The following is a 25,924-nucleotide window of genomic DNA, read 5'->3' as shown; positions in this document are numbered from 1 at the left end:
GATACTTGTCCCAGATATTGAACCAAATCAACACTGTCAACTCCATTATTTTATCACTGCTTATGTTATTGAAGGAAGCCTTTGTTAAAACAAATCTGTTTACAAAGAAGATATGAGATTTTAACTAGATCGGTACTTATGTTCTTTCTTAAGTTTATCCCAATGTGCGAGCGGGTAAAATCTGTGGGGTTGGTTGGGGAATCTGAAAGGGTGGAAACCGTCTTCAGCATATTGGCTTTGTTTAAATAGCACTTTGTCCTATTACCAAAAAAAGTCTAAATTGCTGCATTCACTTCATCTTGTCTACAGTTAAATGATATATGCAGTAAAAGCATTCTTTTTCTCTGTGGTTTCTGGTCTGAAAATTCAGCACTATATAAACTGAACAAATAGAAGGGAACAATTTCACTACTCATTTTTGCACCTTCCTTCCCACCAATGGACTGCCAAACAATATTTTTCCTCCTGAATCCAAGTTTCATCTGTCAACCACAATAGATTTTAACTGTATCTCATCTCCAGTTTTGGTCTCATATGGAATTCCTTTAATACTAGTGGTTTTCAGCAAGTAACTCTGTGCTTGTGAAGAAGGAAATGTGCAAGACTAATCTCAATTTTTTTGTTTGTTTGTTTCATATTTAGGCAAATATTTAATTTCATATTAAGCAGAAATACAAGTTAGACAAATAGTAGAAGGAAAAAGGTAATGAAAATACAATGAAAAGTTCCCAGATGTTCACTTAATAATAATTCTTTTTTTTTTTTATCTAAATCCCAAGTATAATTCTAAATAGGTTAGAAATAGCTTTAACTAAAAATCTGAAAAGCCAAATTGCACAGCCATTGTCAAACACATACAGTATTCCTGAGAGATGTGTGTATGTGTGCACAGCTGCACAGGCACATATACCATATGTCTGTGTATAAACAGTAGATATACGTACATGTGTGTATGCGCATGTGAATATTTTATAACCACATTGATAGGTATGGAAAAAAAAATGAATATGAATCAGACTTTTTCTAGCTCTTTTTATATTGGCTGAACAGTTCTGTGGTTTGGATTAGAAGTGAAATAAAACAGCTTGGTTCTTGTGTTAGAAACAAGTGAATTGAGTCTCAAACTAAAGTAGGTCCAGAGTAGCTTCTTCCAAATTGCAGTCTACCTACAAGACAGACTGCTACTAAACATGACAAGCTGACCTCATTCTCTTTTATGCTGTATAAACTTAAATATCCTGATTCTATGGCAGAAGTCCCCATCTAGATGAAGGATTATATCTTTCCAATATTTCAGTTTTTTACGATGTAAGCTGATTGGATAATTTCAAATAATTGAAAAATACACCCAACATTGTTCTCCTGCCCTTCTTTTCCTTCATTTTACCTTCAATTTCCTGTTGCATATCATTTTGATTCTTGTTTGTTGTTTTAGAAATGTGTGTGTATGGGAACTGTTGAGTCACGGCCTGAACCTCTGATTGATCACCTGAGGCGAGCCATGAGTCAGCCACAGGAGCACAGGTGAAGGCAATTCACCTGTGCTGCTGGAAGGGGTGGAGCCTGGCTGCACCTCTCCTAAACCTATTTAAGAGCTGGCTACCAGCAGGGAAGCTTCTCTTCTGGAGATTGCCTCTGCTGGTGTTTTGTGAGTGAGCCCAGGATAGAGGTAAGCCTTCTGTTTATTTTTGTTTCTTATCATAGTCTGCTTTGCCTAACTCTCTTGTTTGTTTTGTGATTGTAACATCCTAATATTCTTTGATTATACAGTGTGTTTATCAATCTACGTTCTTATTTGCTATACTCATTTTTATATTTTCAATACATGGCTTATTCTTTTCATCCTCTGGGCACCTCTTTCAGAAACAGGAGAAGGTCTCACATAGAGCAATAACAGTCTGCTTTTTTTAAGTAGAGTGCTACTAATAAGAGAGTTCTTAATCTGTAGACCATAAGATGTGGCCAGGCAACAGGCACATGGAGAATTTCTTGGCAAAACATGAGGTGATTAAATCCAGGAGCAAGGGCATGTTAACAAGCACTTCTGTTGGTTGGAGTGTGCAGTCATTCTAGCCACCACAGACTGCATTTGCTCTGGCAGAATGCTGAATTAATTTCTCAAAAGGTAGACCTAGATATAAGAGTGCTGAAATAAATCTTCTGTTGGAAGATTGATTTATTTTGAACTTGAAAATGTAACAGATTTTCTTGTAAACTGATGTTTATCTGAGTTAAATTAACAACTTCTGTGAAACTTATTAATGAATATCAATCTATGAACATTTAATTTTATGCTTTAGAAAACGATGAAAAATGAAACATAATCCTTGAAATAAGATATTATCCAAGGAATATAAACATAATCCAAGGAATATTCTATCATTGATTTTAATAAGAATACGAGAAATGTAATCATTTTCAAAAATGTTCATTTCTGTTCTTTAAGTGCTTACAATTTTATTGGAATGAAAATAATTATGTATTTCAAAACATAACTAGAACAAATAAAGGAGAGTAAATTTCTTTAAACTATCTGTATTATAGGCTAAAATGAAACATCCTCCCAAGAACACTGGCAAAACATGTTACTCACTTCTAATATGACAAAATGAATGTTTGTTTTCCAGCTGTATCTTAGTAGATCATAGAGTCATAGTATCATTAAGGCTGGAAAAGATTTCTAAGATCATCTAGTCCAACTGTCTGCCTTCCATCAATGTCGCCCACTGAACCATGTCCCTAAATACCACGTGTATTACATACTGTTCTTAAACAGCATTTAAGTCAGTAATCTTGAGGTAAGAAATGTGGTTTCTAGGTAGGACTATGTACAAATTAATCATCCCTTTCCTTTCTTCTCTGAAGATATTTGAGATTTACATCTGTAGTGCATAAAATGCTCTGAAAGAAATGCCTCCTATTTATTTCCATGGAAATCACAACAGGTAGAGCACAATAATTCTATTTGATAGAGAAAATTCTCGGCTACAGAATACCGTTCTACAATGTAGTTGATTAATGAAAGCCTGCATGCCATGCTTGTAAAAATCCGCACGGCCATCCAGAATGTGGTTTGTCTTCCATGTCATTGTCACCACTGCTGAAACACATCACCCACCATCTCACTGTGCTTACATCCACTGTTTCGTCTCCATAAGCATTCAGCAATGGGCACCATTTTTTCTCATGGAAGAACTGAATTTCATCTCTTTGCTTCATACACCTCCATTTTCTGACATGGGTCAGACACTATTTTGTCAGACTGCTCCTCTGCTTCCATCTGTCACACAGCAACAAAATGTAACAGGATATTGATGAGAAGTTTCAGCCTTTATTGCCATAGCACCAACATCCACCTCTGACATCGTGGGCCAACATAATAAAATTAGAGATGTAATTTTTGGAGCAGGCCCTGTACAACTGCCAGCTTGAACTTAAACACTTGCTGAAATGTTTCTGTTGGTAGAGCTAATGTTGTACTGTGTTCACCTCAGGTTCTGCGTAATGAGAAATATTTAATTTAGTGAAAATTCAGCTGCACTTTCGGGTAGGGTTTGTTTCTGTAGTATTTACAGTAATTTTTTTCTGTTCTATCTAGCCAGCAATGAGCTTGTTAATTTACTCAGGGCTTTGTTATGGTTACTGCTTTAGCAGTCGTCCGTACTAATGTGTATGTTTCAGTGTCTCTGTACATTTTGGTGATGCTCAACAGTGCTGGTACCTTCCCCTCCAAACATAGCTATAACTTCTATCTTTTCTCATTTCACTGTGCCTCAAAATTACAGCATTACAGCCAGTGTAGTGCCAACTGCATAACTGTGTCAGGTATTTTTGGGAACTTGTCACTAATATTTGATCGTTATTCACAAAGTTTATGATGAATAGTTTAAGACAGCCTATGTTCCTTTGACCTGAAATTGCAATCACTCTTGACAACAATTTTTTTTCTGTGAAATGAGTTTTTTCTATTCCTCCAGTGCACATGCTTTGACACAAGAGTCAACCACTAGATAACGAAAATATGCAAACAAGTGCACCTGTACAACAGATAAGAGCAGTTCTGGGTGTGCAGCTGCTGATTTGTTTCCAAAACTAACTGGCAGGTTGATTGAGCTGGGGTGAATTAGGAGAACAATCTGCTATGGAAAGTGGACACCACATAATTAAAAAACATTTTTTCCCTGCGCCATTTCTTCTCAGACGTTTATTTCTTCATTTCAGTTTCATGCTCTATATCTGGTTTGAATGAGAAATGTTTGGTCTACCTGGTTGCTGTCAGTTGCAAGTAATGTCTGTTTACTATGTGCGCTGAATTAGGCAATTAACCGTTTGAACGCATTTGTGCAGATAGCCAAGTAAAATTTTACTGGAATACCTAGTTGTCTCAAAAAGGTCTTGATTTACTTGGATTAAGGTTGCTATGAGTCCATGGAACCGTCATCCAGCATTTGCTGATACGCAAGTCCCTAGAAAAAAAAAAACTATGTTGTGGATTGGAGATTAGAGAAAAGTTTATGGGAAATCATAAAGCAAAGCTTGTAGAATCCCCCTTAAGTGCTCGCCTCTAATGCTTCTGGCTTCAGTTGTTATAGATTGAGAATTGCTCAAATTAAACTACAGGCAGCTATAACTAACTGAAACCTCATGTAAGAAATCTGCAGTGTTTAAGAGCAGGCAATAAGGCTAAAGATAGGTTAGGCTGGTTGTGTTAATCACTTCTAGCTTAAAAGTTGCTTGTTAGAGTCAGCTGGTGCCAGAGCTAGAGAGACACGTTATGTGGAGGAGGATGAAACCAAATGCAACACTATTCTAAAGAAAATGCTCTGGGCCAGATTTGCTGCTGTCACAAGTGGCAGCTTTCCATTCGTGTCAACTCCCTTAAAAAGTGGGGGAAGAAAGAGTCTGTTTCAAGACACTTGACAACACTGAACAAAATCTGTCATGACACAAAGTTCATTGGTTTTATATTACAATAATTAAAGCTATTATATTTATATCTTCTAACTAACTTAAAATATGTTCTTTTTAAAACTTTGAAGTTCCTGGAAGATGAAGATTTAAGCACAAAACCACAATATTTCTAATTCCTCTCTGGAAGCAGGAAAGATAGCTCTATAATTAAGCATTTCAGAAATTAACCAGTAATATAACTTTAATTATGTGGTTAATTTTTAAATAGAGCAGATGTGTTTTGACATTTACTGGAACCACTGTACTTTTGCAGAGCATTTAGATATTAATAGAAATTCGCTTATGATTTGCGTATGCATGTGCCAACAACATTTTTGTATTTCTAAAGAAAGCAAATCACACCTGAGTTCTAGCATATGCTGCTTTAAATTTTTTTTTCCTACTTTCAGTTTTTTTTTATATTTAAAGACTTCCAGGAGGTCTTCAATGAATTTCCCCCAAAAAGAAACAGAAAATTCTGGAGAGGCAGGAAGATGGTCTTGCCAGTCAGACCCTTGTGAACAACACAGTTTCTCATCTCAATTCACAGTCAGTGTTGTTGGAGCTGAATTTTGGCCTTCCTTACAGCTATAAGCAATACACAACAACTTTGCATTTCTAGTGTGTAACGAGGCTTGGATCTGGACAATGAAAATGCCAGAAGATGCTCCTGATGCAGAAGCTCCAGCCTCTCTGAACACAACGTAGACTCAGAAGCTAGCTTTCAGGTATACTGGTTCCTAGTAATCAGATCATCCTTTATCCCTCCATCCAAAAGAATTGAGGGGAAAAAAAAAGTTATTCATTATAGAATCCAAGAAAAGCAATGATATGTTATGAACAAACAATAGTTAAATGGTCAGTGATCCAACAATCAGTGAGACCAGTCAGTGGCAGTGTTCTTATCTAGTATGCTGATATCTCCACTGACTTTTGCTCCCAAAATCTTCAAAGATTCTCATTCCTCCCTTAACACCTTTCCTTGATGGCACTTCACACAACACATCTTTTACAGCTAAAGACTTTTTTTCCCTTTCTTGTAGTTAAAATGAATTGCTTCCCAATTTCCTTGTAAATATGAAAATTAATTTTAGTTGTTTCAGGACTGTAATGTTTTCCCTCTAAATACTGTTTCCTAGACAAAACAAAACTAATCATTCAGACTATTTGTGTCATATTTTCTAAACATTGTATCATTTTTATTGCTGTTCTTGGGACTATCTCCAGTTTGCATAGGGTATTGCTGAAAACTAAACACAGCTCTCTAGTTGAGGTCTCATCAATGGAATAACCACTTATGTATCTTCCCCAAAACACTCCTATCAGTATGTCCTGGCTGAAGCACATTAATTTTTTCTTTCATGAGAACAATATTTGGTGCATTCACACTTATTGAATTCAACCCTATTGATTTCACTTATCCACATATCCACAAGTCTTGCCATTTTAAGTGAAAATGTAGAATAGAGAGGTTCTAGGACATATATCTGTGTAATCTTGGTTGAATTCCTTTCCAGTTTTCCAAGAAATAATAAGAAAACTTCTCAAAATAGGACATTTACTTCAAAGTTCCATAACTTTTCTAATTCACTATTTTTAAAAATTAAAAACATGGAAACCCCCAATGTGATTTTTATACATGATGAACGATTGATTGTAAAATTATTATATTATGAGTTATAATTCCTTGGCTTTTTCAGTGTTGCTTTCTCAGATAAGACTCAATGTTTGAGGGGATTTTAAAACTTCATATGCCACTGCCTTCTATGCCTACAGGATTTTAGGATTAATAAGAGTAGATGTGATTAGCAATGTAGGACGTATGCAGTTTCTTGGTTTAGAAAACTTGATAGACTGTAATCTGAGCTGGTCTGATTATTATTTTCACTGCTGTGTCAAAATGATTGAGCTCTTAGACTTCATAGCTCATGAGATTAGTGTTGGGATATAGATCTTCTCACTTTTGTGTTGGACAATTCAGATCTGACTCAAATATATACTTTACTGTGCTGAAGCTGCAGCTGAAATTAGTTTTACTCTTATGAGCTTGGACATTCCTGAAATAGCTTTAAAAGTAACTTCCTACACAGTCTACAGGAAGTCTAGCATTCTCCTCCAGCTGTATGGTGTAATTGGTTAGAGTCAACCATTCCTTTCTCCTCTTTTGATCTTGAAAATTTTGATTCTGCTACATAGAGTATAGCAGGCTTAGTGCTGAGGGATTGGTATTTCTATCTCCCCTTTCTCAAATAAGGCAACACGGCAAATGAAAGGACTGTTCTGTGCAATCACAGAATCAAAGAATCGTAGTATCATAGAATGGCTTAGGTTAGAAGGGACCTTAAAGTTAATCGAAATCCAGGGCCCTAACTGACCTGGCCTTGAATTCTTCCGGAGATGGGGCATACACAACTTCATTGGGCAGCCTGTGCCAGTGCCTCACCTCCCTCTGAGTAAAAAATGTCCTCCTAATATCTAATCTAAATCTTCCCTCTTTTAGTTTAAAACTATTCCCCTTGTTCTGCCACTATCAGATCATATAAAAAATTGGTCTCCATCCTGTTTATTAGCTACCTTAAATACTAGAAGGCTGAAATGAGGTCTCCCCAGTGCTTTCTCTTCTTCAGGCTGAATAAGTTGAACTCCTTCATAGCAGAGGTGCTTCAGCCCTCCGATATCTTTGTGGCTCTCCTCTAGACCCTGTCCATTAGTGGAATATTAGACCATAAAACTCTGATTTAAGACAGATATTTCATCACGTTACTGTCCAGTCTTCACTTTTTGTTTTGCTGTTTCCTTGGCTGCAGTCATTTGCATTATACTAAATACAGAGAGATCCAGAGGCCTTTGATATCTGATGAAGATCAAGACTGAAAGGACTGTGGCCTAGAAAGTAGAAATGAAAGGTTCATTTTTGCTTCTTTTTTTTGTACTTCCTTAAGCCTAATTTGATCAAAGGCATTCCTTTCATAAGTTACAACCCAAAAATGATCTTCACTTCCAGCAGTTGAGGCTATTGATAGTCGGCTACCTGCAGAAGTATCCAAAATCATCTAGGACAACGAAGTATGAAGAAGTCTCTGTGTTTCTAGAATCTGTCTGGCATTCTTTCATTTCCCATACATGTGTACAGACAAGAGTGTTTGTTAATCCCTCCTGTTTGTGAATAATATATGTGAAATCGACTACTGATCATCATAATGTTTCAATCCTCATTATTTACCTTCTTTGTTCTGAGCACTCTGGGGCTCGGTTTTGTAACTGAAGGCATCTTTATTGAATTACTTTATGAAAGTGATTCCATCTTATGCCAAGAAATGATGTGTAATAAGAATATTTGTTCTCCTAAGAAGGGCAGAAAAATATCACTACAGCTTGCGTAGCTCAAAAGTATACCAAAGTCAAAAGACTGCATATTCAAAACAGAAAATCTTCAGAGTGATTGGTGAATTAGTATGCTCTCTGTAATGAGGTCAGAAATTTCAGTAGACATTTGAGTAGATCATAATATTTTTCTGCATAGCTTGATCTGTCAGAACGTGACAGATATTCTTAAAATGGCTGTTGGCAGTTCTTATTTTCATTGAAAAAAAAAAAACAGCTTTTTTTTTTTAAAAAAAAGAATGTGTTTACCCAGAGTTTCTACCCAGAGGTACAAGAAGGAGATTTGAAGATTTTTTTTTTTTTTTCTTGCCAGGGATCTGCCTGCCTTGGGAGTTTGTAGTCTCCAGCAAGGAACCTGAAAGACACATCAGTGATTCCCACCCCCTAAGATGAAAATCAGCTGTTATTACTTTGATTGCTTTGTTCTGCTCACACTTACCCATGACTCTTCTTTCTCAATACTCATTCCCAAAACTTACTGAATTTCAAGCTAGGTTTTGAGTTACTTTTATGGTTTTTCCCAATATTTACTGACTTTTTAAGCTGTTCATAGTTTGAATAGTACTCACTCCTTGTCTTTATTTTTGTCCGCTTTATTTCCACTGTGCAGTCTTGAAATGCTGAATCTGAGGCAGTCATTTTAGTGGCCAGATAGATATAAAAAACATGGGAGTTTTAACTTTTCCACCAGCATGAAACCAAATGAAATGCTTGACTGTAATGAAAAAGCCGCTTTATTCAACTGCAATTTCTTGCAATGACAGCAACAGGATAAAGAATCTAGTTGGGATTACCATTTGGCATAATATAAGAGGATTGTAGAAATTAATGACACTGACTTAATAGGTTAAAGCAAAGACTTACTGCAGTGCTTTGAAAAAACTACCTTGCTATTAAATATATTGCTGCTTTCTTCTCCTGTAGGGGCTACAGCTGTTGAGTTGTCTCCATTAGTTGCCTCCAAGCACCTCTCCTCTCACACTGCTACTGCCATGGTTTTTTTTGTTTTCCATCCCACTAGGGAGGCTACATGCAACAAATGAAGTCTGGGTGTAGTGATTTTTCTCTGCTGTTCAGTTTTCACTCTTTTTCAACATGGTCTTATCGACGGGCAGTGGTCCTTACAGACAAGTACCTGCTCTGGCCTGTACCTTCAGAGGCTGCAGTCCCTTCAGGAGGGAGCCTCCTTGCACCTACTAGTTATTACCTTGTTCCTTCTGTTGTTCCTTTCCTGTTTTGTGCAACACTTTCTGTCCTCTCCAGGCTGTCCCAAGGCAAGCTGCTGGGATGCATTTTGTCCAACAAGGTGCAGCTTGGCTTTGCCTCACGCTGCAACCTCACAGTGCCCTGACACCAACTGGGCACCTGCGCTCAGTACACCCCCACTGTGAGCAGCTACTCCAGAATTTTATACTTCTCATCCACACCAGTCTGGTGTGCCATTGAGTCTCTAGACCTCTCTCTGATCTTTTTCTCAACCTCCCACTGGCAGCATATTGATGTCTGTCCAGGCCTTTTCATGCCAACATTGAGAGAACAAATTATATGATGAAATCTTAACTGTTGAAAAGTTATAGGTATAATTATTTATCTTTCAATTTTGTTTCACAGGGAGTACTTCAAATGTAGTACTTGCACTGGTGATATATTTTGAGGGCACAGCCCAGACTTCTGTAGTGCTGTAGGTGAAATGCTGGATTCCAGAAACGTTCTCTTGCACAGCAAAGCAGTCATTAGTGCCCAGTATGACATCCCAACTGCAGCAAGCAGAAGGGACTCAAGCTGTTTGTCTCTACCCAGAATGTAAGAATTGACATGCTTCCTATTCCCAGAGCAGTTTTCAGGTTTTTCATTCAACACCTTCTTTGTTGAACTGTCCCTTTGCTGAAGTAAAAAAGAAATAAAGGGAATGCTGGGAGGAACAGCGTGGAATAATTTTGTTTTTCATTTAGTCCGGCAATCTTTTAGATTTGTACCCACTTTATATGCTAGAGGGACAAGGGAAGTACAACACCTAAATCCATATGATTTTGAGGATATCTCCTGATCAGTAATTACATCCACCTGCTTCTGGCCAGGGCAAAATTCTCTTTCCTACATAGCTTATTTTTCCTTTGTCATCATACACCACAGTATATTTTTGGGCAGACATTTTGTCTTATGTATTTCTGCTTATTTATTATTTCTGTGTGAGACATTTCTCTCGCATAAGAGAGAAATCACTCTAGTTCATTACCTTTTCACTGAAGGTCTTGTATTGTGTGAGTGTGCAGGAGCTCATGTATCTGTCCTTGCCTCTCAACAAAAGAAAACTTACTCTGCCAGTTTCTCCTGGCTTTTTTGCTCTCTTATGTGGCTGCATTTCCATTTTGGTAATGCATGGTTTGTGCATCTGAATCAGCCTGCTGCTAAACACTAACTTCAAGATTAGGGGGACATGTTAAGTAATTCCTAATAAATGGCAGTGAATATTAGAAATTAGAAATGTTTAAATTCTGCATTAGAAAGGATGTTTTTTCTTCGGTTTTACTTTTCATCCTGCAACTTCTGGGCCTTAACATCTGCTTGAATTTCCAATAAAATTGAGGAATTTTCTTGTTAGTGCAGGAAAACATTTGGAGTTAGTTTCTCACTGAATAGCTCCATCAACTTGCAAAGCAAAGTATGCAAGATTTGACTCTTTCCTTAAAGAAGCTTTTCCATGCCTTCTATTACATCAAGAAGAGTGGTTTTTATCTTACACATTCTTGAGTTTGTTTTGAGTCCAAAAGGTAACTGGAGACCTAAGCTCAGTTTATTAAATCATCCCACCAGGTCCTTATTGAACTTTTGACCAGCTCCTCTAAAACAAGCCAGTAACCTACCATTGAGCTGGCACTAGGGCTCTGTTACAATTAGATTAAAAAAAAAAAAAAAAAAAAAAAAGAGGGGTAGAAAGAGAAGAAACCAAAAGAGAAAAAAAATTCCTTCCTTCTTATTATTATGATAAAATTTAAAGGATTGTTCGCTTCCAAACAGTAGGAGGTGGACAGATTAAAGTTTTAGGACTGTAACAACATCTCTCTTTGTGCTGTCTGGTTCAGCAATGTGAACCCTGTAACACTTGACATCCATCACAACATTTCCTGCAGTTACCATTCTTCTACTTAGGCCAAATCCCCAGTTCTGATTTGTAGTCTGTAATTTGGAGACATTAAATTACTATAATGAAGAAAATATCTGATGATGTATTGTGCTTTCGAATAATAAAACCACTAAAATTGCAGCTTGGAGAACTAAATCAAATATATAATTACCTTTGTTTGTAGGATTCCCTCTAAGAACGTTATGTTGTTTAATCCATGCCTTTCTTTCTCTTTTAATAACCCGTGTTCTTAGAAAGAGGATCATGCATTTAAATATGTTCTTGGCACTTAGCCCTACTCCCACCTCTTTTCCTTCCTTCTTGCTGACCCATAACAAATCTTCTGGTTTTAATTTCACTTTACATTCAAAAGCACTGACAGAGGCTTTAATGCAAAAAGCTTAATTTAAGTGTTCAGTTTTATTAGTTTCAATTCTCACACTTGGAAGGTGTCTTGGTTCCAAAATCCTTTGTTTGGTTGGTTGTTATTTTTCTTAGTCTTTCTTTTTAGATGAGTTGTATCTGGTATTAAAAATGAGTACAGTGATTGAATGTTCAGAAGCCAGTGACTTTAGAGAGCTTGCCAACATACAGTATGTGGTTCATTTTATTTTTTTTCCTCCCCATTAAAAATTTATTTTACACATTTGTAATCACTGTAGATACTTTCAGTGTAAGACACTTTATCCCTCCTTTTCATCACTCTCAACTCACTGTCACAGTCTTTTGGTTGTTTCCAGAATGTATCCCTGAGAGTAGCATGGAAAATAATTATCCCTTGCTCTCTTAGTTTTAAGGTTGACTGCCTTTCCTGTGCTCTCTCCAAAAAAGGGTCCTTTGAGATCAGTGATGATTCAACCTCAAATGTCTGAAAGCTTGTATATACGTGCCTGAAAACATCAGCCAACACTATTTTCTGAGTTTACTGAGTATCTAAAATTGTTCTGAAAATCTCAGAAGATAGCAATTAGGTACACGCGTTCTGAAGCTACCTAGCCACCACTGAAAAGGACAAGGGGACAATTGGCATTGTATCTTTCTTCTGGATTCTATTTAATACCCTGAAATTCAAATGAACAGTATAGGTGCTATGAGAGTTTGAATGAATCTTAAGAGAAGCTGCACTCTTTTCCTTTCTCACCTATATTAATTGAAGAGTAATTTGAAGGGAGCGAATGATCTTATTTTATCCATCCCAGCCTATACACAGACAAGATGAAAACTGAAGCCATGTGGACAGCTTAAAACAGACAATTTCTGCGGTTTGCCAGACCAACCTATCATTAATTCATCTTTTGCCGGAAGCAGTTTGGTGCTAAATTTTTTAGAATGGTTTCTCCCTTTCAGAACAAAAGCATGTATCTTTTATCCATATTACATTTGTTGATCTTAGTTCTAATTAGTACTAATGACTCAGTAAAGATGTATTTTTAACTCTACCAGTGATCAGAAAGTAGAAATAAAGAAAAACCACAGCAGCATGTAAAGTCTACATTGTCAGAATTATTTATATCATGGTACATTTCTGCTTACCCTGGATTGGGTCATGCTTTTCTGTAACTTAGAAGTATGCATTATCACTTAAGTAAGGAGGAGGAAGCCTGGTCAATGTAGGGATACACAGATAGAGTAAGAGATACTATTTTGGGAAATATGTCAAATAGAAACAAAATGTATGTTGGCAGGTAGAGCAGCAAAACAGCAAAAATCATACTGAATGTTCCAGCTTGACCTAAGAGCTAACAGAGACTGCCTTGCACATTATTTACCTTTTATCAAACATATATATCTCCTATCATCAGATTGGTTGGACATATATCTCTTTTGATATGATTCTAAAGAGAAAATTTCTTAACTACAGAGTACTCAGTCAAACACAATCAGATTCCTGGAACATGATGAAATAACACTGCAACCATTTGTTGAAATGTGAAAAGGCATTCTATACTTGTGTATATACTTTTGTTATCACAATAAAGATCAAAACAGCTAGTAGTATGAAGGGCTGACATTCTTTATTGTCTTTTTATTGTTTAACATTTTTTTACATAAACTACCAAACTAACAGCTGTGTATGAGATGGTAATAATACTGAATTTCCCCCTTGACCATATCCAGAATGAATTTAAAAAATCAGGGAAACCTCATTCCAGGCAAATCTTCCTACAGCTTGAGAAAGAGAAACTGAAAAGCCTAACATCATAGAGCAAACTGTGGTTATCATTATGCAAATTTCACTTTAGCTCAGTGACAGGCAAATATTATAGTGATGAACAGTTGTCTGTGTTCATTTTTTACAGCTTATGATTTTTTCCAAATACCCAGTATGAATTTTAACATAGAATCCTTGACAACTCTGAACAAATGTGCATTAAATTGCATTTAGCCATTTTCACTGCTATAAAATGATATTTTAAGTCTGCAATGAAGTGTTTGAGTACTACAGATTAAACCATGGATATGAGGGGAAAGTGTTGCTTAGCACTTAAAAATAATCCTGTCTTTGCCCTTTGGCTGGTCTGTCTTTTTTTCCAAGGAGGAGGAAGAACCGTAACCATTTGTCCTTCACAATTGGCTGAAGTTCCTGCAGCTTGAAGAAATGCTTAGGCAATTGCCTTCCATTTTTTGAAAATTTATTCCAATATAGTCTGAGAACTTTTTCTACATGGAAACATTGTTATTCCAAGTTTGAGCCTCAGAAATCATGAACGAGTCAAAAATGACTGCTGTAGTGCTGTAGAATCTTTCTAGAGCTGTTACTTAGATTTGGTTTTAATATTAAAAAAAAAAAAAAGCTTTGAGAGTTTATCCAAGTTCAATGTATTATATTTAGCCTCCTCCTTCTACTGGGAACTTTGTTCTAACAAATAACAAGTAGAACTTAAAGTTAAGGGTGCATATTATGGAGCAACGGCATCAGTGGACAAAGACATGACAACTAACGTAATCTATCTGGACTTCTAAAAGGCTTTTGATATGGTCACCTACCATGTCCTTATCTCTAAACTGGAGAGATATGGATTTGAAGGGTGGACTGCAGTGGATAAGGAATTGGTTGAAAGATTGCAGTGAGAGGTTTGTGGTCCATGGCTTTGCATCTAGGTAGAGAGCAGTAAGGAGCAGTGTCCCCCAGGGATCCATCTTGTGTCCAGTACTCTTTAACATCTTCATCAGTGACACAGATGATGGGATTGAGTGCAAAGTTAGCAAATTTGCTGATGAGAACAAGCTGAGTGGTGTGGTTGATACAGCACAAGGAAGAGGGACCTTGGTAAACTCAAAAGGTTGGCACTTGTGAACATAATGAGCTTCAACAAAACAAAGTGCAAGGTTTTGCAATTGTGTCAAGGTAATCCAGATATGTATGCAAACTGGGAGACGAAATTGAGAGTAGCCCTGCTGAGGAGGTCTTAAGTATCCTGATAGATTAAAAACTTAACATGAGCCAGCAGTACATGCTAGCAGTCCAGAAGGCCAATGGTATCCTGGATTCCATTAGAAGAGAGGTGGTCAGCAGGGTGAGGGAGGTGATTGTTCCCCTCTATTCTGCCCTCCAAGTCTGAGGCCCCCAGTACAGGAAAGATATGAAACTTTTGGAGATGATTCAGAAGAGGGCCACAAAGATGATCCAACAGCTGAAGTACCTTTTGTTCACCTTGAATAAAAAAAAAAAAGGCTTTTTTGGCAGTCTCTGCAATGAGGTGGAGAGACCTCACTGTGGCCTTTCAATATTTAAAGTGAGTTTATAAACGTGAGAAAAATCAACTTTTTACATGGGCAGATAGTGACAGAACAAATGGGAACGATTTAAAACTGATGGGAGATTTAGATTAGAAGTCAGAGGGAAGTTTTTTTACTGAAAGAGTAGTGAGGAGCTGGAACAAGTTGCCCAGAGTTTGTGGTTGCCCCATCCGTGGAAGTGTTTAAGGCCAGGTTGGGTGGGGCCTTGGACAATCTGATCTAGTACTTGATCTAGCAGTTGGCAACCCTGCCTGTGATACGGGGGTTTTAACTTGTTGATCCTTGAAGTCCCTTCCAACCCAAGCTATTTTATGATTCTGTGATTCATGTCTGAAGCAGGCGGCTTCCCCAAGATTTAGTGTCTGCTAAGATAGAGACCTTCTTTCTGTAATAAAATGCCATTAAATTATGATGGATTCTTTTATGTGCTTATGCGCTGCTCTATTCTGCTCTCCTGAGACTTCACCTGGAGTACAGCATGAGTTCTGGAGCCCTCAACGCAAGAAGAACTTGGGGTTGTTGGAGCAGGTACAGAGAAGGGCCATGAAGATGATCAGAGAGCTAGAGAACCTCCACTACTAGGACAGGCTGAGAGAGCTGAGGCTCTTCAACATGGAGAAGAGAAGGCTCCTGGGGGACCTTATAGCACCCTTCAGTACCTGAAGGAGGCCTACAGGAAAGCTGAGGAGAGACTTTTTATAAGGGCATATAGTGACAGGACGAGGGGAAATGGCATTAAACTAGAAAAGGGTAGATTTAGACTAGATATTAGGAAGTAATTCTTTACTGTGAGGGTGGTGAGACACTGGAACATGTTGCCCGGTAAGGTTGTGGATGCCCCCTCCCTGCAAGCATTCAAGACTAGGCTGGATGGAGCTTTGAGCAACTTGGTCTGGAGGGAGGCGTACCTGTCTATAGCAGGGGGGTTGGAAATAGATGATTTAAAAGGTCCCTTCCAACCCAAATCATTCTATGATTCTGTGATCTATGTAGCGCCTAATGCAATAGTCTCAGTCACACACAAAAAACAATCATATAGTTTCATTCTTCGTGTTTCCAATTAGATTTAATGCCAACTTGCAATTTAAAAAAAAAGCATAATTATCAATATGGCAATGCTACAGTTTCCCTGTTATAAACTTTAAAGATAGTTGTCAGAATATTACAGGTTGATAGTTATTTACAAGCAGTTAAGCAGGATAATGCCTAATACACTATAAAAAACAAACAAACAAAAAACAATTAATGTATCCCTCTCTCTTCCAGCCAATTATTATTATTTTGGGCATAACCCACTCAGTTCTGTAGACCTGTAACTGACACAGACACTTGGATATCTTCTTGATTTATGTCATTTTATTTAGATTCCAGGCCTAAGGTATACATTGTTTTGTGTTCAAGCCCACGCATCATTTTATTAATGTCGTGTAGCCTATTGTATCCTATTAACTAGGTGGTTGAATGTGGTAAATAGGTATTTTTAGGATCAAATTAAAAAATAAAGTGAAATACTTGTTCAGCTCCTGATCTTTGAATTTGCAGCTTGTTACCAAACTCCATAACATGTTAGTAGCACAGAAAAGCTGAAGATAGTTATTTCCTGAGAGAGGCCAGGTCTTTTTGGCGGTGGATTATAATCCCTTATTTGCAGTAAAATTCTTGCAAATACTTATGTAGTAAGAGAGCTGAGGGTGAGATTCAAGGAGTCTATCACTAAATTTTCATCACGCGTAATTGCATTCTTTCTCATTAAAATCCCACTCTGATTCTAATTAAATTCATAATTGTTCTACGTTTTATGCTGTAAACTGTTGTGTAGTGTTGTTGGGTGCTATTTAACAGATGTCAGTTTCCCCCCAAGAGGCAGTGGTATTTCATTGCTTTGTGAACTGATCCTTGAATGCAAAATCTGAACAGGTCCCTAGACGGCCAAGCAGGAAGGGGGACGTTGTGAACTAGCAAGAATAAATAAATGAGGTAACCTAAGAGTGTCTCTCGGAGTGCATGGGATGTAGTTCCTTGTACTTCAGTAGACATTAATAGTGTAATCCAATGTTCTACTTCTATCCTCTATTCATATAAACTTACAAATTCATATTGATACTTCAGTGCACTGTTCTCATGCTTAACCGTACAGATGCAGATCATGGTTAGACATTTTCATTAATTTTCTTTTTTGCAGTACAGGTCTTCAGAATTACCTGAAACTGTTCTGATACACAAAGACACATACAGACACACAGTTGGGAAATTAGTTTTCAGAACAAATTGGTTGTTTTCAGAACATTACTCTTTCAAGTGTATCAATTTCATTCACTGTCCACTTGAATTCCAGTCTGCACATATTCAGTGGTTTCACTGAAGTCCCAGTGTCCTAATCACCTGCTTAACAGTAAAACTTCAGCTTTCTTGTTTTAATTTGAGGTTTGGTTTCTGTGTGCTCTGTTGTGGAGTTTTTGTTTTGTTTTGTTTTTTTCCTTTCCTTTAGTTTTCAAAATAAGCATTGATTATGTGATATTTTTAAAAGATAAGCTTCTGACTTTCTGAGACTCAACTGTCTATGTTTTAATGATCAGACTCAATATTACTAAACTGATTATGGCTGTATAGAAGGTTAAGAAATAATACACTGTAGTACACTGGATGATATACTGTAGGCCTACTATAAGGAAGAAATGGGATTAAGGAACTGAGAAGGTAAAGCAATAAGATGTAAATGTATCACCATCATTTTTAGTTCTTCCTGCATAGCAATATTCCCAATCTGAAGCTGCTTTTAAAAGGTTTTAGGAACCTCGAAGTCAGTTGTATTATGTGTGCTATTATTTACCATACACACTAACATCAAAATTGTCCCTTCTCTTCTACTCGTATTCGCATTCTGGGAAATTTGAATAGGAGAATAAGGTTGAGAATATTCTATTCTAAATGTGGTGAAGTTCTGAATAATATATTTTTGTTTATTCCTTATTCATATTAATCAGAATCAGATATTTCAGAGAATATCTCAGCATATTGTACTTAGGACTGACTAAAAGATTCAGATAAAATTTTTAGCCATACACTGCTTATCATGAGTGGTAGGTATTAGAGGTTAAAAACATTATTCAGCATTCTCATATACCTATGAAATATGAATACTGTCCTGCTCTCTACAGATGCTGTCATGATTATTTTTTCATTGCTGTGAAGTGTCTTTTTTTTTAAAAAAAAAAAAAAAAAGCACAAAAAAGCAACAAAGAATAGTTGAGGACTGAAATCTTGTTGCCTCTCAGCCACTAATTTCCATATCCAATAAAAATGCTTGATAAAATTCCAAATCCACTCTCAAATGTGGCTACCAAATTGAGGTATATAGGTGACTTTGCTATGTAGTGAAGATTCAGGTGCCTTGTTTGCTTAGGAAAGAAGGCAAAATCATAAAATCAAAGTCACAGAATCATAGGGATTGGAAGGGACTTCAGTGGATCGTCTAGTCCAACCTCCTGCTAGAGCAATTCCCTATAGATGGTTGCACAGGAAATCATCTGGGCAGGTTTTGAATACCTCAAGAGAAGGGGACTCCACAACCTCTCTGGGCAGCCTGCTGCAGTGCTCTGTCACCCTCAAAGTGAGAAAGCTTAGTAAGCATTTTTGCTTACTAATTAATTAATGTTTTTAAAAAGCTTATTGTTGGTTTACAGAAACTAAAATGTCACTGACTTTGCCTCAGCAGAGGAAGACAAGGGTGTCCTGTGGATCCTCCACATTTAATGTCATTTGTTGAGTAAATGTCAGCTGTTCTGTAGTCTGTTTTGCCAAGCTGTTGGCACCTTGCAGAACTAGAATTAGTCACAAGTATGGTTCTGTCCAGTTTGCATTGCACGTGCTGAACAAGAACAAAGGGCAAAGGTTTGCCAGTTAATGGCTGGTACAAAATAAGAACATTTTCACTTAAACTGGCTCCAGGAGTGAAGGTTCCTCCATAACCACAGTTTCCATGTTCTTCATGAAACTGCAGAGATTGCAGCATTTTCTCGTGGCCAGGATTTGATAGTTTAAGTAACACAAAGTGGTAAAATGATGAATGAGAATTTACATACAGTAGTGGTCTGTGTTGATGTTTGTCTGCACTTACCATGGAGTTCTGCTTCTCAAGATTCCCTTCTAACTTTTTCTTAGGAGCAGAGAACATAATATTTTACATTCTGATTTCATGACTAAAGTGGTTTGTTGTCACACTCTAGTCAATGAATTTCTTGGAAATTCTATTTAAGCTCTAAAATAAATCTCTGTACCATCATGAAGTTTTGTGAAATAGTAATAATTTGTAGAAATAAAAGCAGGATATTGTTTACACAGAAAAGTTGCCAAGTTTTGTCTGCCCACAGATATTTTGCAATGCATGTAAATGAGTAACAGAAATATAAACACCACAATAATTTACAGAAATTGACAGTGGCACAGAAGAGTGAAATAATCAGTAAATAAATATCCTTACTTTGAAAAGATCTTGTAATTATACAAGACTTGTATGACAGTAAAATTAAAATAGATTGTCAAAACATCAAAATACAGACATTTCAAATTCACTGGAACAATTATCTGCTTTGTGCCTGATAAACTACTTTAAAAGAGAAGCCCAATCGCACACAACAAGGAACATAGGAAGAAAGATAAAACAGTCTGGTTAAAATTCTTTGCATGCCTGAAATGACCACCCAGAGAATCAATGTACTTCAGGAACTTATAATAAAAAAAATGTTGGTGTCATTAATTTTTAAGAGAAGAGAGAGAGAAAGAAAGATGGGAAAAAATATAAAACAAAAGAAGACAATGCTTACTATGCTGGTAGTTCACATGGCTTTAAAATAGTCTGCAGCTGTAGAGGGAAAAATAAAAAAATCTGGACTGACAAGATGCTTACAAAATAGTGTAATTTGACTCTTAAAATGATGATAAGAAATAGCAGACTATGTTTTTTCACATATTCAAATAAAAGGCTAGAGAGTGGATGTTTATTGGTACTTGAGCACTTGATAAATCAGGAGGTATATATTCTGAATTCATACTTTCCAAGCTTAAAGTAGATCTGGAACCACAGAATAAAGTAGAATGGACAGGACCTCTGGAGGTGATCTCATTCAATTCTGCTCAAAACATCTTGTTTAAGGTGTTGTCCACTAATTTTTTGAGTGAACAAATGTTCCACAGGTACTCTTATGCTGTAACAGGCTGCCCAGAGAGGTTGTGGATGCCCCATCCCTAGAGGTGTTCAAAGCCAGATTGGCTGGGGCCATGGGCAGCCTGGTCTAGTATTAAATGGGGAGGTTGGTGGCCCTGCATGGCGCAGGGGGTTGAAGATTCGTGATCCCTGAGGTCCCTTCCAACTCTGGCCATTCTGTTATTCTGTGATACTCTGGACGCTAGTCCCAGTGTCTGATTACCCTCATTAGGAGTATTTGTTCATAGGATCTGATTGGATCTTTCCTTGATTTAACTTGAATCTGATGCCTCTCCTGTTACTGTGCATAGTGGCTCCGTATATGCCTCTACCTGGTGGTAGAGAATAAAGAAGTGAAACTTTAGAAAATAATTTTTTTTTTTTACTGTGAATAGGGTTTAATACTGACATACATTGGCTATAGAGTGTGTAGATTCTCCATCCTTGGGAGCATTCATAACTCAGCTGGTCATGTCCCAGATCAGCTTATCATAGGTGACTTCCAGAGGTGCTTTCTGCTCTGAGTCTGTGATTTTAAAACCAGTGTACTGTAGTAAAAACGAATTTGACTGCTGCTGGAATCTGATAGTGATTGTCTACTGTGAGAACAAGATCAAATTTTCTCACTTGTGTTCACCCTGTGGAAAACCACTAATGGAGATGATCTCTCTTCAAGTTTTTAATTGTGTTTAATTTTCTCAGACTTAAATGCCTGGAGTAATGTTTTTTGAATCATGTGCCACAGGAAGTTTGTTTTGTGCAATTCAAGCAAGCATACTTAAATAATTAGGAAACTAAAATTTCACAAATTCATGCAGTGATGCAAGTGTGATATTTACTAAGATCTGTTTCAGAATTGGCTCTGATTGCAAACTGTTACATTATTCTGGTTTGTGTCATAAGGAAAATAGTAATTGCTTTTGACAGCCTAAAGCTTAGAAGATGTTTTGGATATGCTTAACAGCAGTGTACTGAGAACCTAAGTTTAGCAGGTATGTGTCATGTAAAGATACACATAACTAATACAGGTGTCTTTTCTGCTGAACCTGCTTGGACTGAAGGCTTGCATAGGTAATAAAGAAAACACTTTGAAACTTGATACTAAAGACCGAGGTAGCACATGTGCAAATAAACTGAGTTAAAAGAATATTCCTCTTGTTTTTTCTGTACCTTGATTCAGAAAATCTGGAGGAGGAGGAAGCAGCAGCGTGATAGAGATGACGTTATTCCTTATGCCTAGCTGGGAGGGCAGTTCTGTTAGTTTCCCTTATTTCTCTGGAACCTGTTATTTTACAGCAAGGAATACCTTCCTTGCTTCCTTACCACAGGTATCTCTGTGCCATTTCTTCAGCTACAGGTCCTATAGTATTGCCAGATTTTTTTATACATCATTTCCAAAATTGCAGTTTTTGTCCTCTTCATCCTAAGGGGGTGAAACCATAGCAGGAAACTTATCTGATTACTTTATCAAAACTGCTAGAGCCATTCAAACTGGATCCAGCAAAGCTGAGGGCATTTTTCTCACGTACTACAAATATTCTGTGTACCTTTGTTGTTCATGAGAAATTCTATGCTAGAACTCATAGTTCTTATCAGAACATGGCAAATACCTGAGTATACTTCTGGGATCTTTGTCCACTCTTCTTCTGAGTACACAAATGAGTGCAATATTCAGAGTACTTGGGAAACTGATTCTCAACATAATTTCTGATGTTAAAATCCTCAAGCTGTCTATTCACCCATTCTTCTCTTTCCACATCCATTGACTTGGCAGAGATAAAGAGATAGATCTTCCTTATAAAGTTTAGCTTTCTTCTCGCTAAAATTGTGATATTACATCCTGGTTCTCCATGCTGTGTTGCCCTGAGGCACATCATTTCTACTACTTCCAAAAAACTCCCAATTTCTTCCTGAAATTTCAGATGTGTTTAATGTTCTGTAATTTATTTATTTCATTACCTATGCCAATTATTTGACAATTCTAGATAGTATTACACCTGCTTTCCTACTTTTTACAGAAAATTCATCTTTATTTTTTCAACACAGATTTTATATTAACATGTTAAACCATCTCCCACCTTTTCCAAGAATTAGTGGATATGGATAAGATTACCATAACTGAGGAATGCTACAGCTAGATCCCTGTCACTTATTCCCAGGATATCCCTCTCACTCAGCAGCAATAAAAAGTAGCAATTGATTGTAAAGTAAAAACTATGTGTTTATAGAAAAGCTGAATTCAAATTCAAACACTTTCTAGCTTCTGAGAAACTGACTGTGATGTGTGTATGACAGGAAGACACATGACATGAAGGTAAAAATAAAACGCTTAGGTTTGAGACACCTACGTTGGAGTCTGACTGGCTTCTTGTACCCACACAGAGTTTTTATTAAGATTTTTTTTTAACACATAACTCTGTAGACGTTATGATTTGTAAAACTTGGGGGATTATTTTCTACTTCCAAAACATGGCTTTCTATTTTTGAATTTTGTTTTTATGAGCCAGACAGGGCTTGGATACGTTTAAACTGCAACATCAAAGTTTAATTTTCAGAATTCATTGTATGTATTCTCATTATAGGATCCTGGTTCATTTATTCATTTCTTTGTCCTAGCAAATCCCTAGTGATTAAGATGTTTTGCTAAAATTAATTTTTCCTTAGACTCCTTGAGGTACTTCCTCATTGTTTTCTCTTTGGATTTCAGAAGCACTTAGTCATTCCTAACATCCTGTAGAGTATCGAGACACAGAAGAAGACTCGTCATCAAATGTATTTCAGTTTGTCTTTCATCTTACTGCTCACTATTAATCATAGATGATGCACACAGACAAATCTTGATTTCCTCGGTCTTTTATATTTCTTATATTTTATGATACACAGAGCTGTGTGATATCAACTCAATGAAGTCATCATAATGATACATTTATCTACATTGAACTGTCTTTGTTGTCTATTAATCTTTTAAATGCAAAGGCTCCCTGCATCTGATTAAATATTTTTTTCATTATTTACTGTTAAACATCATCTGCATTTGACTAGCATAGTGCTTATTCTTTTGTTGACTTCTAATCTTTATTTTTTGGAACAAATCTATGAGTGTACTTTAAATATTATAATGTAAGTTATAAGCATTCATTTCAGATAGGAAATCTAGTTTTCAAAAACTTTAGTTGAAGTTTATCATGTGCAACAGTTTTATTTTCCTTTGTTCTCTGTCTGCAGTTAAGAACATGATCAATGATAAGAAGATTGAAAAATGGGTGCTGATATTAGTTTAAATTTTGCAGCAACCTAGCAAGGTCTGCCTTTAATCTTTCTAAGGGAATTTATTTGGAACAAACATTTATTGAGTATATCTTTGAAAGCAATTCATGCAAAAAATGTGTGGTACTCTTGCCTGAAAAGAAGAGCAAGTAGAATGGTTATTTTTTCAACAGACAGTCCCTAGCAATTTTTAGTTTGTTCATAAATTTAATTCAGATGCCAAGGCTGGTTGCTTTGGGATCTGTATTTGTGCACTCATTAACGAGAAGATGAATTTCATTCTGTTACGTCTACCAAATGAAGTAAAATGCTGCGGCATCCATGGCTTTCTGCACTAAAGGTAGACGGAATATATTAATACCTACAATTAAGACTTAATCAGAAATAAAATCAAAGTATTATGAAGTAAGTTAAGCAATGCCTTTCACTGTAAGCAAAAGACTTAATGTCCGATGCAGTTATCAAAAGAGGCTAGAAGTAATGCTTCTGGAGGAGTCCTGGCTTTGAAGCAACCAGAAGCTCAGGTGCCAAATGAAGCAGCGTAGCAAGGCAGCAGCTCTTCCACCATTCACAGCTGCTGCCTGGTTACCAGCAATGCTGGAGAGAATATGCCTCATCTTCACACAGTGAACAGCAACAGCCCTTGGAGAGCATGTCCAGGTTGAGAAAATATGACTTCCTAATAAAGATGAATGAAAGCCTGGGCAACGATCTCATAACTTCAGTAGCTGTCTTGGGAAAATAAAAGCAACCATATCTTGCTTCCTTGTCAGAGTAGTGATTACACTGCCCTTCTCACAAAAATAAATAAATAAATAATCTCTTTTCCTCTGTCATATTTGTAATGTATAAGTCAGTTCCCTAAAAAAATGAAAATTAAAATTAGGTTTCCATATATAGTATCAAGCTAAACTTTAACTTTTCCTATTTGAATCACTGGGCTGTCTTACATGTGCCATAGTATTTCAGTAATGGTAAAAGTATTTCAGTAAAACTTCTTGCTGGGTAGGGTAACCATTGCTACCTAACACAATAGAATTAAAATTTAATGCATTGGTACTTTTTGAAGGAGGATCTATTGAAATAAGCATTCCTCAATTCTAGTTCCCAACGATTCCTGAGCATCTTTAATAGGGCTGGCACCTAACATGGAGATGCATTAAATTATATTTGAATTAGATGGTGAAATAAAAAAGAAAAAATCTGATAATCTGATATTTTATGAACTCTGAACTGCTCTGCTTACTCTGTACTAAATTTTTATATATATGTACACACACTGTGTTCAATATGTATACAGTTCAATTTAGAAATAGGAAGTGCTGTCCAGATGTTTTCAGATAATTCATCATTATTGAACATAAGATGCAGAACAGCTGATGTAAATACATCTTTAGATGTATTTACATAGCACTGATATCAAAAAAGAGAGAGAGGGAACATTTGGTTTTCCTGCTTTCTCTTACTTTCTACAATTCTTGCCATTTTTTCCAAGTGGAGAAATGTGCAGAAGGAAGAAACTGCATCATCAGTCTATCTGGTTGGATAATTTTCACTATGTTTTTAAACAAATTGTTAGACAAATTCTGTATTGTTTTCTGTTATACACACTTTATTGCTGTAGTTTATTTTTCAGAGCATAGTAACTCTTTGATGAGTCTGAAGTCATCTTGTACGCAAGACTAGACAAATGATTTTTCTTAGTCATTCTGCTCTAATTAGTGCATTAGGAAGTGATGTTGTCAGGGTTATCAACATTGTAACATAGAAACTATGGCTACTGACACAATGCCTAAATGCATATATTGCAAATGTTCTTGAGTTGCTGTCCTCTAATTAAATACAGTCTTCAGGTCAGAAGATGATTAGTTATCAAGTGACAATCTAAGAGGCTAGAAGTGCATGTCTGTAGTGAAACTGGAGGTCATTGCTGGTATTTGTAGTACATCAACACAGTGTTATTGATGACTTTTTGATGAGAATTTTGCTACAAAATTTTTTTTGCTGTATATAATGTAAGAAATTTCATAATGCAAACTTAAAAAGTTATAAATGTATTTTTGGTTTATTTAAACAGTAAATCTCACATGAATGCAAGCATGATCTTTCAAGGTCCCTTCCTGTCCCTGGCATTCTGTGATTTCCAAAGTACACACAGAGAAAATTAAAATTAACAGGAACCATTGGAAAATGTGTTTTTTTGCCTTGCCATGCCATTGACAAACTTGATAGAAACAAGAAAAAAATAAAATGTG

The 25,924-nt window shown here is 36.6% G+C and overlaps 1 protein-coding gene and 1 long non-coding RNA gene across 2 annotated transcripts in view; both read left to right on the top strand.

The window, feature by feature from the left end:
- Window positions 1-25,924, top strand: part of ROBO2 (roundabout guidance receptor 2) — an 872,799-nt gene that overhangs the window by 216,558 nt on the left and 630,317 nt on the right. The window lies entirely within an intron of this gene.
- On the top strand, window positions 1,616-13,419 carry LOC128072678 (uncharacterized). Its single transcript, XR_008202394.1, has 3 exons — window positions 1,616-1,669; window positions 5,573-5,678; window positions 8,648-13,419. It is a non-coding gene; the product is annotated as an uncharacterized LOC128072678 (long non-coding RNA).

Source organism: Tympanuchus pallidicinctus, unplaced genomic scaffold, assembly GCF_026119805.1.
Source record: "Tympanuchus pallidicinctus isolate F22 unplaced genomic scaffold, pur_lepc_1.0 scaffold10, whole genome shotgun sequence".
NCBI classification, from domain to species: domain Eukaryota; kingdom Metazoa; phylum Chordata; class Aves; order Galliformes; family Phasianidae; genus Tympanuchus; species Tympanuchus pallidicinctus.
Note: the sequence above shows the minus strand (reverse complement) of the source record. Positions and strands in the feature narration are given on the sequence as shown.